Genomic DNA, 18,314 nt, shown 5'->3' with positions numbered 1-18,314 from the left:
AAGGCCAACTTAAACATAATGAGAGTAGGATTTACAATTAGCATGAACATTGCGCCCTTCAATATGTTTCCCTTAGGAGGTTGTGCGTATTCTCTGGAAAGTCTTTGAAAACCCGAAATTATTATTTTTTTAAATCTTTATTGTTGAAAGTATTACGTAGGTCTTCCTTTTTCCTCCATTAACTTCTTCCAGCCCTCTCCATTCCCCCATCCCAGACCCTCACCACCCCATTGTCTGTGTCCACAGGTTATGCATATATGCATACAAGTTCATTGGTTCATTTCTTCCCACCCACTCTCCCCTACCTTCCCTCTGAGGTTCAACAGTCTGTTCATGCTTCTAAGTCTCTGGAAAACCCAAAATGATTTGTGAAACATTCTCTGGATAACTTAGTGGTAACGAATCTTTTAGGGTTTTTTTTGTTTGGGGGAATTGCGATAGTCAATTTGAGACCAAATGGTAATACTATTTTTGTTTCAACCTGAGTTCATGAATTGAGACTATGTGAATGAGACTGGTGAGTTAAGAAAACTAGTGTAGATCTTTGGCTGGAACTCCTGCAGTAGTTCTCTAAGTAATATTGCTGCTTCCACACTTGGACATCCTCCCTGCACAACTGAAGGGCTTCATGTGCCTTCATGTGTTCTAGGAGTCATCGACGTAGACTACCAGGAGGCTCGGTGTCGTGGAAAAAGTGGCCCTGTTCACTACAGCCCATTCTCTGCAAAGCAAAGCTGGATGATAGAATTCTTGGTGCTAAACTTACGCCTTTTTTTAACTTTCAAATTAGTTTACAATAGAGAAAAAAATGTAAATCAGGTCAAACTACTATTTTCCTGTTAAAAACTTTGCTTCCCATTGCACTTACAGAAAAGTGATCCATGCTCATTACCATATTTTACACGGCCTCACATGATCTGGTCCCTTCCTCTACCTCTGTTATATTATACCACTCTCCCTCTCACCAGGCCCCACCCTCATTATTAAAAATAACCTCGATTATATCACTGACCCCGAACCTTTGCATTTACCCTTTTTTCTGCCTGAAATATTCTCTTCCAAATCTTGGCATGGTTGCATGGCTAAATCCTTCTCATTCTTTAGATTCTCAGCTCAAATATTTTTAGACACCTCTGACCATTGGCAGTGGATTTATTTGTTGCAAATTTAGATAAGCTGGAGATATGTTCCTCAGAATTCTCCCTGCATAATTCCAGGTTAGTATAGGCCACAAGAGATGTTTGCCACAAGATTAGAAGATGGAAGTAAAGTAGTGAGATCCAGATTCTTTTTATAATTGAAAGGTCCAAGCAACGTGCTCACCCTCGTTGTTGCTTATCTGCTGGTTCATCTTGGCTTATAGGCCAACAGCTAGGCCCACGGGACCACAGCTGCTGCTGGGTTGCCTCCTTCAGCTATTCTGACTCCTGGGCCAGGTATATGTTTTACTCCGTGACAAAGGGTGCCAGGTTTGCAGAACAACTCATTATTGGAGGCTTGGAAACAGAGAGAGATTGGCATGAGTTCCACTCAGTTCCCATGGATTCTGCTCACCTGGCAGCTCCAGTGTGCCCTTGCTTCCCTCCCCGCTTCACACCCATCATCCCCACCTGTCAGACACAAAGGATCAGCCTCCTATAATCCCCATAATAAATCCCTTATTTTATATGCTAAAGATGGTGTGTATGTGTGTATGTGATATCCTAGTGGTTCTCTGTTTCCATCAGACCCTCACTAATACACCATCCTGTCTAATGCTCCCCCATCCTAATTGCTCTACTGCATTCTCCCCTTTTCTCTTGATAGTACTTACTGCTTTATCTCTCACCAATTAGAATGTAAATTCTAAGGGACTTTGATCATTGTCTGTATCCCTAGCACCTAGAACATTCCCTGGTGTTCACTAGATACTCAACAATGTTTTCGAATGAATGAAAAAGAGCCCCAGATATGAACTTAGCAATATAGCATTATTAAATAATAGAACCTCACATTGTGACTTCAATAATACTTTACCTGTTCTTTATTCAATTGTATGGAACTGAGAATATGTAAAAATCTTGAGTAGTCAAATAGTTGTTATAAGTCTAATCTCTAAAACTCATCAGTTATGAGAAGATTCCTCAAACTATCAAAGAGACAGTTTCCCTCTATTTTACATAATGGTGTATTAAGACCATGTGTCTGGTTTCTTGGCCCATCAAAACTAAAGGTGCCAATCTAAAAGAAGTTTGAGTCAGAGGAAGAATAATTGACAGCAATAATAATGATGATGATGATAATAATAATAAAGGTGGGAGAAGACAGACTAAAAATGACACAGGTACATTTACACAATGGAATACTCCGCAGCTGTAAAAAACGAAGGTGCTCTTACCCTTTGCAGCAGCATGGATGGACAAACATTACATGATCTCACATATGTGGAATCTGATTTAAAAACTAAACTAACAAACAAAATAGGTCCAGAGGCATGGAAGCATTGAATAGAATGATAGATCTCAGAGGGGAGGGGAGTGAAAGGGACAGGAAGAGATCAACCAAAGAATATGTATCCATAACCCATGGACACAGACAATAGTGTGAGGAAGGCTTGAGGTGGGATTGGAACCTAGTGTAGAGGAGAATAGTGGGGGAGTAAGTGAGGGACACCTATCATACTGTCAATAATAGATGATAGATAGATAGATAGATTGATAGATAGATGATAGATAGATAGATAGATAGATAGATAGATAGATAGATAGATAAAAATGCCACTCAAACCATAGCAGTGTGAATGAAAACAGTCTATGGGCCTTAATAGACACTTGGAATTGTATTGTTTAATACTAGGGGCCCAGTGCACGAATTTGTGCACCTTGAAAGGAACTGTGGACCACAAGGCTGCAGTGAGCACAGGGGCGGGGCTTGGCCCATCCTCTGCGCACCAGCCTGGCCCCTCCTGCCCTGGCCCCTTGGTCCCCTGTCTGCTACCAGCCCCGCTCCCACCACTGCTGCTCCTACACGCTGACAGCGCCGGCACCGCTAAGGGCATGGAGTGACTGGGACCAGCTCCAGTAGCAGGTGCAAGTGGTGGCTGCTGCCCCAATTGCCCCTTAGGAGCAGGAGGATGTGGAGAAGCCCTCAGGGGCGATCAGGGCCTGCAGCCGCTGCTCACACCTACTGACGGCGCCGAGTGATCGGGACCTGTGCCAGGCGCCATCAGTGGGTGTGAGTGGTGGCTCTGGCACCAGCTGTGGGTGCGAGAGGTGGCTGCCGGCCCCAATCGCCCCTCAGGAGCAGCATGAGGTGGAGATGCCCTGAGAGGCGATTGGGGCTGGAGGCAGGCGCCGGCAGCAGGTGTGAGCAGAGCCAGTGTCGGCAGCAGGTGCAAATGCCTGGTGGGACTGCGGCACATTGGAGCAAAGAATTTTCAGTAACCAGCAGAGGCTTGCCCCAATGACAGCGACCGGCAACCTGCCTTGGTCTGGCACCCCCGCTCACCTGCTCCACCATCCCGCCACAGCAGAGGCCCACCATGTCCCGCACTCTGCTGCCTGCTGCCGACGCCCGCCATGTTCTGTGCACACCCTCTGGTGGTCAGCACACATCATAGCAACCGGTTGTTCAGTTGTTCTGCCGTTTGGTCTATTTGCATATTAGGGTTTTATATATATAGATAATTCATGACAATGACCTTAGTAATCAAAATATTAAATTATATATTATGTTTAGTATCTTCAGAGAAATGTGCAAATGCATTGTAATATTTCAGTCTCATTAAACAGGTAATACATGCATATTATACAAAAATCAGAAGGTTGAAAAAGATAAAAATAAAGCAAGTTATCCCAGTGATATCTTTTCTGTGGATCCAGCCTCTATTACCAATTCCTTGTTTATTTTTCTAGAGGTGGCCCCTTGGATATATAAATATACATATATATAAAGCACACCATACAGATTGTTTTGCACATTCAGCAATTTATTTTGTATACCTACCTACAGAGTTGGCCCACTCCTTTCATTAATTGCATAGAATTCCATTATACGGATGTATTTTTAATTTTTTTTAATTAGTCCTTTGTTGCTGGACATTGTTGATTTCCAGTCTTTTGCTATTACTAGTAGCCTCCCTTGGCATAAAAATGTGCCTGGCCCTCTTCCTCTCCTTCTAGTCCCTTCCCTTTCAAGCTCCCCCTCCCCCTCCTCCCCCTTCCCAAGACGTAAATCCTTGGAGTTTTCAGAGTGATAGAAGTGTCCTTGTTATCCATGATAGAACCTGATAGTTTATGCTAATGAGATAACTCAGTAAGAAGGTTAGGCACACCAGAACCACATACTTAGAGGGGGTTGGTGCTTTGAGTCACAATGATATTAGCCTGAGTTGGGAGGGAAGAGGGATGGAGATTAAGTTCAACCTGTAGTCAATGACTCAATTAATCATGCCTATCTAATAAACCTCCAGTGGAAACCCTAGACACTGAAACTTAAGTGAGCTTGTAGATTTTTTTGTTTGTTTTTTAAATACAGGTGGAATTATCAGTATGTTTTTTATGGCTTCTGTGTTTGTGTTCTACCTGTGCCACATGTGGAATGCTTTACCTCTTTGAGATTATGTTTAAATCCTCTATTTTTTTCTTCTGGTAGTTTTATGTTTAAAGTTTTGATCCACCTAAAATTTATTTTACTATAAAATATGAACCAGGGCCCTTCCAGGTGTGGCTCAGTGATTGAGCATGGACCTATGAGTCAAAAGGTCACAATTCAATTCCTGGTGAGGGCACATGCCAGGGTTTCAGGCTCCATCCCCAGTAGAGGGTGAGCAGGAAGCAGCAATCAATGATTCTCATCATTGATGTTTCTATCTCTCTCTCTCTCCCTCTGAAATAAATTTATTCCTCTGAAATAAATACAAATATATACTAAAATATGAACTAGAGATTCAACTTAATTTTTTTTTCAGATGGTTGCCCACTTATTACAATATCATATATTGTGTGGTCCACATTTTCTTCTTTTTAAAAATATATCTTTATTGATTTCAGAGAGGAAGGGAGAGGGAAAGATAGAAACATCAGTGATGAGAGAGAGTCACTGATTGGCTGCCTCCTGCATGCCCCCTAATGGGGATCAAGCCCACAACCCAGGCATGTGCTCTTGACTGGAATCAAAGCTGGGACCCTTCAGTCCACAGGCTGACACTCTATTAACTGAGCCAAACCAGCTAGGGCTGGTCCACCTTTTCTTTACTGATTTGTTTCTAATCCATTTCTGGGCTTTTACAGCTGTGCCAATGAACTGTTGTTGATTCATGATCTACTACCACACTGGTTTGATTATTGTAGCTTTAAAATATGCCTTACAGTCTTGTAGAATTAATTTCTTTTAGTGCTGTTCTTCATAATTTTTCTCATTATTCTTGCTAATTTTTATGATTTTAGAATTAATTTTTCTGATTTTCAGAAGAAAAATAAATCCTGTCTATTATTTTTAGTGGATAAACTGGATTTCCAAGTCAATTTAGGGAGGTTCAACTTTCTTTTAAGATTTTAAAAGATTGATTTTTAGAGAGAGAAAGGGAGAGGGAGAGAGGGAAACATAGATGGGCAATCTTTGGCTGCCCCTACTGGGGATTGACCCCGAGACCTGGGCATTGCCCTGACTGGGAATGGAACTGGTGCATGTGATGACTGACACCCAACCAAATGAACCACACTGAACAGGGCAGGAGATTCAGCTCTCTGTTGGATGTTAATCCCACAGACGGAAGCTCATTCTTTTGGCCAAGCATATCATCAACTGTGTGAATCTGTGGTTGCTTTCATAGTGATCTACGAAACTGCTATAAAATACCTTCCCATTTCCTCAACGTGAGCATGTGTTTGTCATTTTTTAAGAAACTTCTTTTTATAACTCTTGTATATTTTTTGATATACCTGGGTTTTTCTTTCACTCTATCTTGCATACAGCTATTATTTTACATGTGAAGAGTGTTGATTTTTAATTTTGCTCCCAATTACCTAACTGAATTCTCCTAACAGCTGTAATAATTTTCTAGTCCTCTTATATTTTTGAGGTAAATAAATATGTCATCTACGAATAATGATCACTTTTATTCTATTTTTTCCCCTCTCATTTTTATCCCTTCTGCCAGTATCTCCAGAATAGTGTTAATTACTTTGGGTAATATGCAGTAAGATTTCTACATTTTTCATGAAGTGGTTCCAAGTAGACTTTGAAAAGTTAAATATGTATACTGCAATCCCTACAATAACAACTACAAAACAAAACAAAATACACAAATGTTTTATAAGAAATACAATAGGAAAATTAAAGTGAAGTACAAAAATATGTTCAAATAACCCAAAAGAAAAGCGGGAAGGAGAAACAGGGATTAAAAACAGACAAAAACAAGCAGAAAACAAAAAAGATAGACCTAAATTCAAACACATCAATAATTTCAATGTGTAAATGTTTTAAATACCCAAATTAAAAGACAGTCAGAACAGATTTTTTAAACATGTCCCAACTATCTGCTCTCTACAAGAAACTCACTTCAAATATAATGATATAGGTAAATTAAAATAAAATGATGGGTCTAAAAACATATATATATACCCATGCAAACAATAACCAAACAAAAGCTGGAATGACTATATTAATATCAAAGTAGACTTCAAAGTTATGAAAATTACTGGGGATAAAGAAAGCATGAAAAGATAAAAGGGTCAATTTACTAAGAACACATGCAATCCTAAATATATACAGCAAGCAGCAGATCTTCAAAATACATACAGCGAAAACAAAACCAAAAGGAGAAATACACGAACCCCTAATTATAGTTGTAGACCTCAACATTCTTCTCTCAGTAATCAATAAAACTAGTAGAAAATCAACTAATATAGAACAACTGAACAACAGCTTTAACTGGAGTACTTGGCATTTTTAGATCACTCGACCCAGCAACAGAATATATACTCTTTCCAGGTTGCACGTAGACCATCAAGATAGAGCATATCCTGGGTCAAAAACCATAACAAATCACAAAGAATTGAAATTATACAAAGTATGCTCTCTAATCATAACCAGTAATGGAAAAATAACTGGAAAAAATCTATAAGCACGTGAAAATCAATTTCAAACTAACCATAACTTACCAAATATTTTGAACTGACTATAAATAAAAATACAAGCATACCAAAATTTGTTAGAGGAAACAAAAGTATTTCTTATGAGGAAACTTACAGCATTAAATGTTTATACAGAAGATGAATCTTGAATCAATAATCTAAGCTTCCAACTTAAGAATTTTTAAAAAAGTGAAAAATAACCCCAAAGCAGCAGGAGGAAGGAAATAATAATGATGAGAGCAGATATAATGAACTTGATCACACAAAAAACTATAAATAAAAATCAATGAAACCAAAACTGTTTCTCTGAAAAGATCATTAGCATTGATAATTCTCTAGCAAAATTGACAAAGGGAAAAATGGACAACACAAATTAACAATATCAGGAATGAAAAAAGAGATACCAGACTCTGTAGACATTAACAGGACAACAGTAACGAAATACTGTGTTGGGGGCCAAGGGGACTACTACTAATATAAATATGATAATTTAGGTTAAAAAACCAATTCCCTGGAAACTGCATTGTGGGGAAGCATGAGACTTGGTCGGAAAGTTTGTAGGGAGGACATTCTGATAAAAGGGAAGTGTACAGAAGGCCATCTGCCCTGTTTATCGAAATTCTGACTTAGGGGAGTGACCTTCCCAAACAAGTCTATGCACGAGCAGACCCCCGGGTGTTTACTGGAATCGTTATGCTTAAATCTTTGGGTGTCCTTGCTTAAAAGACACTACAAACACATGTGTCCTCCCAAGATTACTTACCTTACTGATTATATCTAAAAGATAAACTTTATCTCAAACTGCTGCTACAATAAAAGGCTAAAGAGGCAGGCAATCAAGGCTGTCTGGTTGCTATAGCCAGGCAGTCCCTTAGCCTTTTTTCACAGCAAATGTTGTGTTGGAATAATCCATTCATCCATCACTCAGGGTCTGCTGGTCAGTCCTGGCACTGTATGTCAAGAACTATGAGGAGTCTGAGATTTTACCCTACTTTCAAGCTAACTAGTTAACCTATTAATGCTTCATGGAGGCTGCAGAGGACACAAGATTCCTAGGTCAGAGATGAAGGACTTTATTATTCACAGCACAGTAAGCATCATGAGCTTCATGTTGATTTTCTTGGCTTGTACATAACTCCTAAGGCCATAGGGACAATACAGCTAAGACTAGATGGATGCTACACATGTAATGGATTTGTATAGCCCCCAAGGAACACTGAATTTAGGGCAGTGGTCGGCAAACTGCGGCTCGGCAAACTGCAGCTCGTGAACCACATGCAGCTCTTTGGCCCCTTGAGCATGGCTCTTCCACAAAATACCGACTTCTGCACATGGGCCACAAAGTTTCAATCGCACTGTACATGCACACCCACACGTGTTATTTTGTGGAATAGCCACACTCAAGGGGCCAAAGAGCCGCATGTGGCTCGCAAGCTGAGGTTTGCCCACCACGGATTAGGGAATTTATCTCTTTTAAAACTGGCTCTGTGTTGAGAGGGAGAAGTTAGCTCAATGCTGCTCACAGAAAACACAGTCCTGAGAAAGGGCCCAGATAAAGAGTCATTGGAGCTTTGCATTTGGGGCATACCTAGAGCTTGCAGGGGTGCATAGAGCCCATGGTGGGTTTCCTATTCCAACACCCCAAACTACCAAAACCCACTCAAGGTGAACTAAGTGTCCAAAGTAGTACTCTAACAACTAAAGAATTCTTGTTTAAAAGCCTTCTGAAGTAGAAATCTCCACAGTTTCACTGGTGAATTCTACCAAACATTTAAAGAAAAAATAATTATATACAATCTCTTCCAGAAAAATATAAGAAAAGCGAGAGAAAAGTGCAAAGGCAATTCAGTGGAGAAAAGAAACTATTGGACTTTGATATGCAAAATAATGAACCTCAATCTATGCCTCACACCTTATACAAAATTAATTCAAAAGGAATCGTGGATATAAATGTAAAACATAAAACTATAAAGTCTTTAGAGCACATAAAATGAAGTCTTTGTGACTTAAGGTCAGGCACAGTTGATTTTTCTCTTTTGTTTTATTAATATGATGAGTAGTATTAATAGATTTCCTAATGTAGAATGAATATTCACTACATTTTTGAAAGTTTTATCATCTCAAACTAATGAGGTTTTTTAAAAATCTGGAATATTTAATAGGATATAAACCTTAGTAGTTTGGAGAATGAAAATATTCAGGTTCTCTCATTTCTTGAGGATGTCTTAGAAAGACAAGACCCATAGGTTCTGAAAAGAGTATTTATTTTAATCCTTACCCGAGGACATATTTATTGATTTTTAGACAGAGAAAGTGAGAGAGAGAAAGAGAGAGAGAGAGAGAGAGAGAGAGAGAGAGAGAGAGAGAGAGACATCAATCGGCAGCCTCCTGAACTCCCTGACTGGGGATCCAACCCACAACTTAGGTATGTGCCCTGACCAGGAATCGAACCTACAACCTTTTGGTATATGGGACAGGCATTCCAACCAACTAAGTAACCCAGCCAGGGCCTTAAAAAACGTATTTAAAATAAGTTGTATTAAAGGAGAAGGCAAGAGCAGACAATGGCGTCAAGACAGTCTCTTCAATAAATGGTGTTGGGAAATTGGACAGGTACATGCAAAAATAATAAAACTAGACTACCAACTTACACCATACACAAGAATAAACTTAAAATAGATAAAATACTTAAATGTAAGTTATGAGACCATAAAAATCCTAGAAGAAACCATAGCCAGCAAAATCTCAGACATCCCTCATAGCAATGTTTGTGGATACATCTCCTAGGGCAAAAGAAACTAAGGAGAAAATAAACAAACGGGACTACCTCAAAATAAAAAGCTTCTGCACTGCAAAAGAAACCATCAACAAAACGAAAAGGGAGATCACTGCATGGGAGAACATACTTGGCAATGATACATCTGATAAAGAGTTAATATTCAAAATATATAAGGAACTCATACAACTTAACAAAAGGAAGACAATCTAATTAAAAATAGGCAAAGGACCTAAATAGACACTTCTCCAAAGCAGACATACAGATGGCCAAGAGACACATGAAAAAAATGTTCAGTCTCTAATCATCAGAGAAATGCAAATTAAAACCACAATGAAATATCACCTCACAACTGTCAGAATGGCTATCATAAAAAAAAAAAGAAAAAAAAGAAAAACAACAAGTGCTGGCCGAGGATGTGGAGAAAAGGGAGCCCTACCTAGTACACTGCTGGTGGGAATGCAGATTGGTGCAGCCACTATGGAAAACAGTATGAAGTTTCCTCAAACAATTAAAAATGGAACTACCATTTGTCCCAGTGATCCCACTTTGGGGAATATATCCCAACCCCACCCCCTACCCCCCCAAAAAAATCAGAAAGTCTATATGCACCCCTATGTTCATAGCAGCATTGTTTACAATAGCTAAGATTTGGAAATATCCCAAGTGCCCATCAGTAGATGAGTGGATAAAAAAGCTGTGGGACATTTACATTATGGAATACTATGCAGCTATAAAAACAGAGGGATCTCTTACCCTTTTGGGACAGCATGGATGGACCTGGAAAATATTATACTAAGTGAAATAAGCCAAACTGAGAAAGACAAATATCACATAATCTTACTTATTTGTGGAATCTAATGAACAAAATGAGTTGACCAGCAAAATAAGACCTGAGCAGGGAGGCATGAAACAGACTGACATACCTCGATGTGGGGTTTGGGGGGACAAAAAATGATAAACCAAAGAACTTATATATTTACTAGAGGCCCAGTGCATGAATTCGTGCACAAAGTGGGGGTCCAGCCAGGCCTGTCAGGAGGAGGAGACAGCGGGAGGTTGGCCGGCCAGCCCGTTCCAATTGGGGCCCAATCAGGACTGGGCCAGCTGGGGGGAGGGGCCATGGTTGATTGGCTGGCTGGCCCCGCCCTCAAATGGGGTGGGGGGTGATCAGGGGCCAGCAGCCTGGGGGAGGGGCCGTGGGTGATTGGCTGGCCAGCCCTGCTCCTGATCAGAGTGGGGGGACGGATCGGGGGCAGAACTGGCTGGGGGGAGGGGCTGTGAGCCTGTCTGGGTGGTGGGGGCCCATCAGGGTGGGGCTGGCTAGAGGGAGGGGCTGCAGGAGGTTGGCCGCTGGCCCCACCTCCTATTGGGGTAGGAGAGAGTTCAGGGGTGGGGGCTGTGGGGGGGGGGGAGGAGCTGTGGGCTGGTCAGGGTGGTGGGGGCCCATCTGGGGTGGGGCCAGCCAGGGGGAGGGGCTGCAGGAGGTTGGCCAGCCAGCCCGCCCCCCATGGACATGGGCAATAGAGTAGTGAGGGATGGGTAGGGGCTGGGAGGGAGGGAGGGAAGAGGGAAATGGGAGATGTCTGTAATACTATCAACAATAAAAAATGTATTTTTTTGAAAATGACAATGAGGTATTACACCTGTCAGAATGGCTACCATCAACAAATGACAAGTGCTGACGAGGATGTGGAGAAAAGGGAACCCTCGTGCACTGCTGGTGGGAATGCAGACAGGTGCAGCCACTATGGAAAACAGTATGGAATTTCCTCAAAAAATTAAATATGAAACTGCCATTTGACCCAGTGACCCCACTTCTAGGAATATATCCTAAGAAATCAGAAGCACCAATCAGAAAGGATACATGCACCCCTATGCTCATAGCAGTGCAATTTACAATAGCTAAGAATTGGAAACAGCCCAAGTACCCATTGGTAGATGAGTGGATAAAAAAGCTGTGGTACATTCACACAATGGCATACTATGCAGCAATAAAAAAGAAGGATCTCTTACCCTTTGAGACAGCATGGAGGGACCTGAAGAATATTATGCTAAGCAAAATAAGCCAGTCAGAGAAAGAGAAGTATCATATGATCTCATTCATATGTAGAATTTAATGAACAAAATAAACTGATGAACAAAAGAGATCCAGAGAGATAGATACATGTAACAGACTGTAGAATCTCAGAGGGAAGGCAGGGACGGGTGGGTCTGTGGGAAGAGATCAACCAAAGAACTTGTATGCCTATATGCATAACCCATGGACATAGACAATAGGGTGGAGAAGGCATGGGGTAGGGGGTAAGGGTGGGCTAGAAGGGGTCAGTGGTGGGCGGGTGGGAGAAGGGGACATATGTAATACTTTTAACAATAATGATTTTAAAATAAAATAAGTTGTATTATTTTGAAATTTTGCTTTATGCATCACTCCTATTTCAGGTTTATTGTCACCAGATGCTTTAGAGTACAGCTGGTTAGGCATAAAGGTGCCCAAATCTTTCATATAAAGAAGCCATTCTGTTATACAGGAAAGAGCATGGACTTTTTGGCAAGATAGATCAGTTTCAAATCCTGGCCCTGCCACTTTTCAATGATTTTTCTCATGGAGCAAACGGTGATTCTTTTAGCACAGAGAAGGGGTCTTACTGAAAAGAGCGAGGAGTGGCCAGGTGTGAGAGATGGCCGCTAATATTACTAAGTCATACAATTGTTTTAAAGATTATGTATAACACTTGTGCCTATACAATATTCTTTATTTATAGATCTGAAGGTTGTGTGCAACTTTCAGTGAACCTGAGGCTCTTCCTAATCTTTCATTTCTAAAGATAATATTTAAATGGCAACGAGAGGAAAGTGTTTGCTTTAAATGATCATACATATGTGGTTAGAGCAGAAAGTAGGTGTGATTGGAATATCTTCAAGATTCTATCTAATCCACACACGACTACATTCCAACTTACACCCACACAAAATAAGCTTTTAAATCTCTTGCCTAGCCTGTGAGCCTTACAGATCTTTCAGATTAGTTTTTAAGACTTACCCAGAAGTTAGTGTTTGTAAAAGATTGTTGTGGTTTTTTTTTTTTTTGGGGGGGGGGGTGGATTTTTTTAACTGGAAATCGTTTTTTTTCCTCAGATCCACCCATTGCTATAACTGAAGTTCTTTGTCAAATTAGTAAACTATAATATCCTTTATTACCTTTTGTAAAGAAATTTGGTTTTATAAAAATAAATGATACTCGATATTTGTTAAAATTTAACAGTTCTAAACTAACACTCCTTTTAATCGCCTGGTAATTCCAGCTTTGCTTGCTCCTCAAAGCATATAGAGTGTTTTGTAAAGCTAACCTGAGAATTCAAGACGGAAAGCATTCCTGACATAGGAAGGTCTAGTTTTAAACACAACAGCAAACATGCCAAATGACGGCTCCTATCTAGATTTCAAGGTCAGAGATCTCTTACCTTTTCAAATATAAATTTCCCTGTAGAGATCAACGTCTCACTGGCTGCTCAAGTTTCCAGGAACCATCTCTCACATCTGGCCACTCCTCACTCTACCCAGTGACCCTTCACTGTGTTGAAAGAATCACAGTTTTCTCTGAGCCAGATGTTTTCTCCCAGTGCTCTGCTTGAAGTGGGGAAGGCAATATTTTCTGCCCTTTGCCTTCTTATTTTTCATACTTCTACGCTTTATCATACTGTTGTTTTGGTGTTTCTGGTTCTTGATGATACAACACTGTCAGTTCAAGCTCATGCTATGAGTTTCAACAGCTGTGGCATGTCTAAACTGCATTATCTTGAAAGTGTTGGCACCAGTGAAAAAAAGCAAGGAGCCAAATTAAAAAAACAAAGCATTTCAAAGGGTTCCTATGGATACATCCTGAAACCAGGAAGTAGACACGGGGTTGAGTTGACTCCATGTGCCTATAATGGCCTCTGAGTCATTTGTGTACACACTGCACACAATACGTGCTTGAGGGGAATGAGAGCATCTGATGACTGTGATCACATCACTGACAGGGTGCCCTTGGCTTATAAAATCTATTCTTAAATGGGTTACTGCGTTTGAAGTGATTTACCACAATCATCAAGGATAAAATAGGAATACTGTACAAGGGGTGTGGAAACCAAGGTACAAAATGGTGTGTTTTATGTAGAGAAGTAATCAGAAAATAACGAGTATGCATCCTAATGGGACTGAAAAGACTTCCTTTTTATTGCAAGTTGAACCTGGGCAGAGCTGGACTTGGGCAGCAATCAAGTGGTGTTATGTTCTTTTGCATCTGATTTTATGAGACTTTTATGTGTCACTGTGGCTTTCCTCTTTATGTATTCATATTTTAGTTTTAATATATTTGCTTGGAGTTTGATTTTTAATGAGATAAAGCTTTCATGGTATAAATGTAAATGCCCCTGAGTTTAAGGGGCGGGGGAAGACTCAGAAAAAGAGGAATATATTCTGAAGTGACGATCAGCTTATTTTCCATTTAAAAAGAAAATACTTTTTGCCCTGGCCGGTTTGGCTCAGTAGATAGAGCGTTGGCCTGCAGACTCAAGGGTCCCAGGTTCGATTCCCGTCAAGGGCATGTACCTTTGTTGCGGGCACATACCCAGTAGGGAGTGTGCAGGAGGCAGCTGATCGATGTCTCACTCTCATTGATGTTTCTAACTCTCTATCCCTCTCCCTTCCTCTCTGTAAAAAATCAATAAAATATATAGTTAAAAAAATAAAAAGAAAATACTTTTTATCTCTATATATTTAGTGAGTTTTTTTCTGGGTAATTTTCCTATACCTAAACTTTTCTATTTAGTCCTAAATGTTTTTCTTTATAATTTTTTTTTATAATTTCTTAAGATCTTTGCCTATAATGTATATTGGAAATATTTTTCCTAGTTTGTGATTTGCTTTTTAGTTTTGTTTGTGGGTTGTTGTTGTTGCTTGACATTCGGAAAGCTAAAGTTCGCATGTAATTAAATATATGAATATTTTCCTTTGGTGTTTCTGTCTGTAGTATTCTTTAGTACCCTAAAATTACATATAAAGTTATATTTTTATTCAGTAGTTCCACAGTTGTTTTTTTAACAATCAATTTTTAAATCTACTTGGAATTTATCTTGATGTTAAACTACAGTTCTCAGCCAGGGCTATGTATTAGAATTACATGAGAGAGAGAAATTGTGCCTACATCCCATCCCAGACTAATTTATTTAGAATCTCTGAGGATGGGGAATGACCACTGTGTTTTTCAATTTTTTCTGCAGTTGATTTGTGCTGTGCAACCAGAATCAGGAATTACTATGTCAAGCATGGATCCAATGTTTTCTTTTTCCAAAATGTTCCAATCCATCTTGCAAGGTTTTTTGAGGAATGCTTTCTGATATCAAAATGATCCTGATAAAATGAGCATAAGTAAAACATATTGATATAAACTTTATATATGTATACATATATGCCAGTAGTCTCTGACTCCAACTTTACACACATGCATATAGTGCTACATAAAAGACTGGAAAAACACATCCAAATCTTACTGAGGGTTATTTCAGGGCGGCGAAATTTTAAATTCTCATATTTTTTGCATTTTCCAAATTCTCTACAAGAAGCATATGTTACCCTTTATAGTAAGAAATGTTAGTTGCAAAAGAACATTAATTTTTAAAAAGATTAATTTCTAGTCATGATTTTCTAAATAGTGCATAGAAGAGTGTCAGAAAGATTCCAACAGTGATAATATCATTAGATTAATTCTATAACTTATGAAGGTGGCTTATTAGATAATGACTTGCATACATAAGTTTCACTTTATTAGCTGCTTGTATTTTTATAAACAAATACTTATTTTATATACATACAGTTATATAAATTATAACTACTTATAAGCTTATTAATTTTTTGCTTTTTAATATTGCCCTGGCTGTATGGATCAGTTGGTTGAGCATCATCCCATGCACTGAAGGGTCACAGGTTCAATTCCCGGCCAGGTCATATGCCCAGGTTGTGGGTTTGATCCCCAGTGGGGTGAGTACAGGAGGCAACCAATTGATGTTTTTCTCTCCTTCTCCCTTTCTCTCACTATAAAAAAAAATCAATAAGAACATAATTTTAAAAGTATGTTATCTGAGAATAAAATACAGTTGGGAAAGACTGCTAAAAAGAATCAATATAGTTCAGCCTTTGATTTCCTTGGCCAATGAGAAAATCATAGCAGCCAATATGGTTTTATCTTAGCTTGTGTTAGCACATTTCCTCACTCTGCAGAGAGAAGACAATTTAATAAGATTTTGCATTCATATAGGATTTCTAGACATTAGAGACCAAAACTTTAGACAACATTCAGTCCATTCTGTTTACAATTGATAAGACTTTTTGAAGACCATTTATTTCTCAGAGCCTTACAAAAATTTCTGTATTGAGTTGGCAGAATTTTACTCTATTTAACAGAATTTAAAATTCCATTGCTTTTAAGATTCATCACTAATTTTATGAAGAAAGAAAAAGTATTGCTAATCAAATTATGACACAATGTTTTTCAAACACATACACTATCAGATACATTCAATTTCAAGGTCTGGAAATACAAGCATTACTCTCTTCAATTGAGAATTTTGAAAGATAAGGAAACTTTCTTGTCCAATACATCCAGGATTTGAACTAATATCCAGATTGCTCTACACCATACAAACAATTAAGTTGTAGATGTTACAACTGAGTTTAGTGAAGAGAGGTGTCATGTGATAATTTGTTGGGAGACTTAGTTCAAGTGATAAAGGTATTATGGTGGGAGGTCAACCTGAGAAGTACCAGAGGCCACCATCTTCCTACCAATCCAAGTAACACCCAAATGACCTATTTGGAGACATTTCTGCCATATTAAGTGTAATGTCTTCTAGATCAGCAAGGGTTTGCTGAAGCTTTCTGATTGATTGGTTAAAGGACTCAGGCACCTACTTTGTCATAGCGTTGGCACCTTCCCTAAGTGCTAGAGTGGAGTGAGGGGATGTGAAAATTTTATCCTAAATATTTGACTCCTTCGATCTGAGCAGTGTGGCAATTACTGTATATTACTTAGTCAAATCTTAAAATCATAGATTTGAACAGGAGTCTTAGAGTTTCTCTTAAAACAATCCCCTCATCTTACGGATAAGGGAGCTAGAGCCTCTGGGAGTAAATAATTTGCTGCAGATCCCATGTCACATAGAGGCAGAGCCAAGACTAGAATCCAGGCCCTTGGTGAAATATGCCCTTCGTACTGTTCCTGGCATTCAGGGATCCAATGAAGATTATGGTTATTAAGTAATTTTAAATGTGCTTAATTTGAAAACCATGAGCTTACTTTGGCCTGTTTGTTTTGTGTTTGCTTCACCTACCTTGGGGAGAATCCAAAAAAGAAACTAGCAGTGACAACTTACTCGTTACTTACAGAGTTCAAGGCAGTGGCCAAGTACATTAATGTAATCCTCTCAGTAACCTTGGGAGGAAATGAGTTGAAGTAGATTAAGTAATTTACCCACTGTCACACAGTTAAGTGACAGAACTGAGTGTGTCAGGCTCTAAAGCTAATTAGCTGCTGCACTCTTCTCCCTTCTTTCATTAAAACTATGCAGTGTTTTGTACTGTGTAGAAGACAGACATCCCGGGCCTCTCTCGCATTTGCAAAGAAGACTTTGACAGACTTTCCGGAACATTCATAGCCCCTTTGGAAGAGGAGTAGGAGGGAAAACACTTGTTGGGAGGGATCTTGCACTGGTTCTGCTTGCACTGTGTTTGTAAAGAGGGGAAGAAAAAGGCATTCCATTTTTTCTAGGTCACTATACGGCCATTTTTTCACTGGTAGCATAGCCTCTTTCTCGTCAACCAGGTTATAGTTCATTTTTATTAAGTATTATACTTTGTGCCTGGCCAACGTGGCTCAGTGGTTGGGCGTCGAACCATGAACCAGGAGATCACGGTTTGATTTCCGGTCAACGCACATGCCGAGGTTGCGGGCTCCATCCCAGTGATGGGTGTGCAGGAGGCAGCCGATCAATGATTCTCTCTCATCATTGACGTTTCTATCTCTCCATCCTCCTCCCTTCCTCTTTTTAAAGTATACTTTTTCTTGAGGTGTGTTAAGGAAACTAAGATTCGTTGCTTACATTTTGTTATATGATTTTAGTTGTATATTTATTCATGCCATTATTAACAAGTGTACTTTTTCAGCATTCTTTGGTCCCTTTACAAATATTCAACCTTGTATTTTGTAAAACATGTTGACAATGACCTCCAATAGAGTTATGTCATTGGTAAGAGTCATAAAATGCTCTCTTCAGGAATAGTGTATAACATTAACTTATAGCTCTCTTGTTACAATTCTTTTTTTCTTTAAAATTTTTAAAAATTAAATTCTAAAATTTGAATCAATGTTTGTTATGTTCCCACAT

This window comes from Myotis nattereri, assembly GCF_964212035.1.
Source record: "Myotis nattereri genome assembly, chromosome: 2".
NCBI lineage: Eukaryota > Metazoa > Chordata > Mammalia > Chiroptera > Vespertilionidae > Myotis > Myotis nattereri.
The sequence above is the reverse complement of the archived record's forward strand: the minus strand, read 5'-3'. Positions refer to the sequence as shown.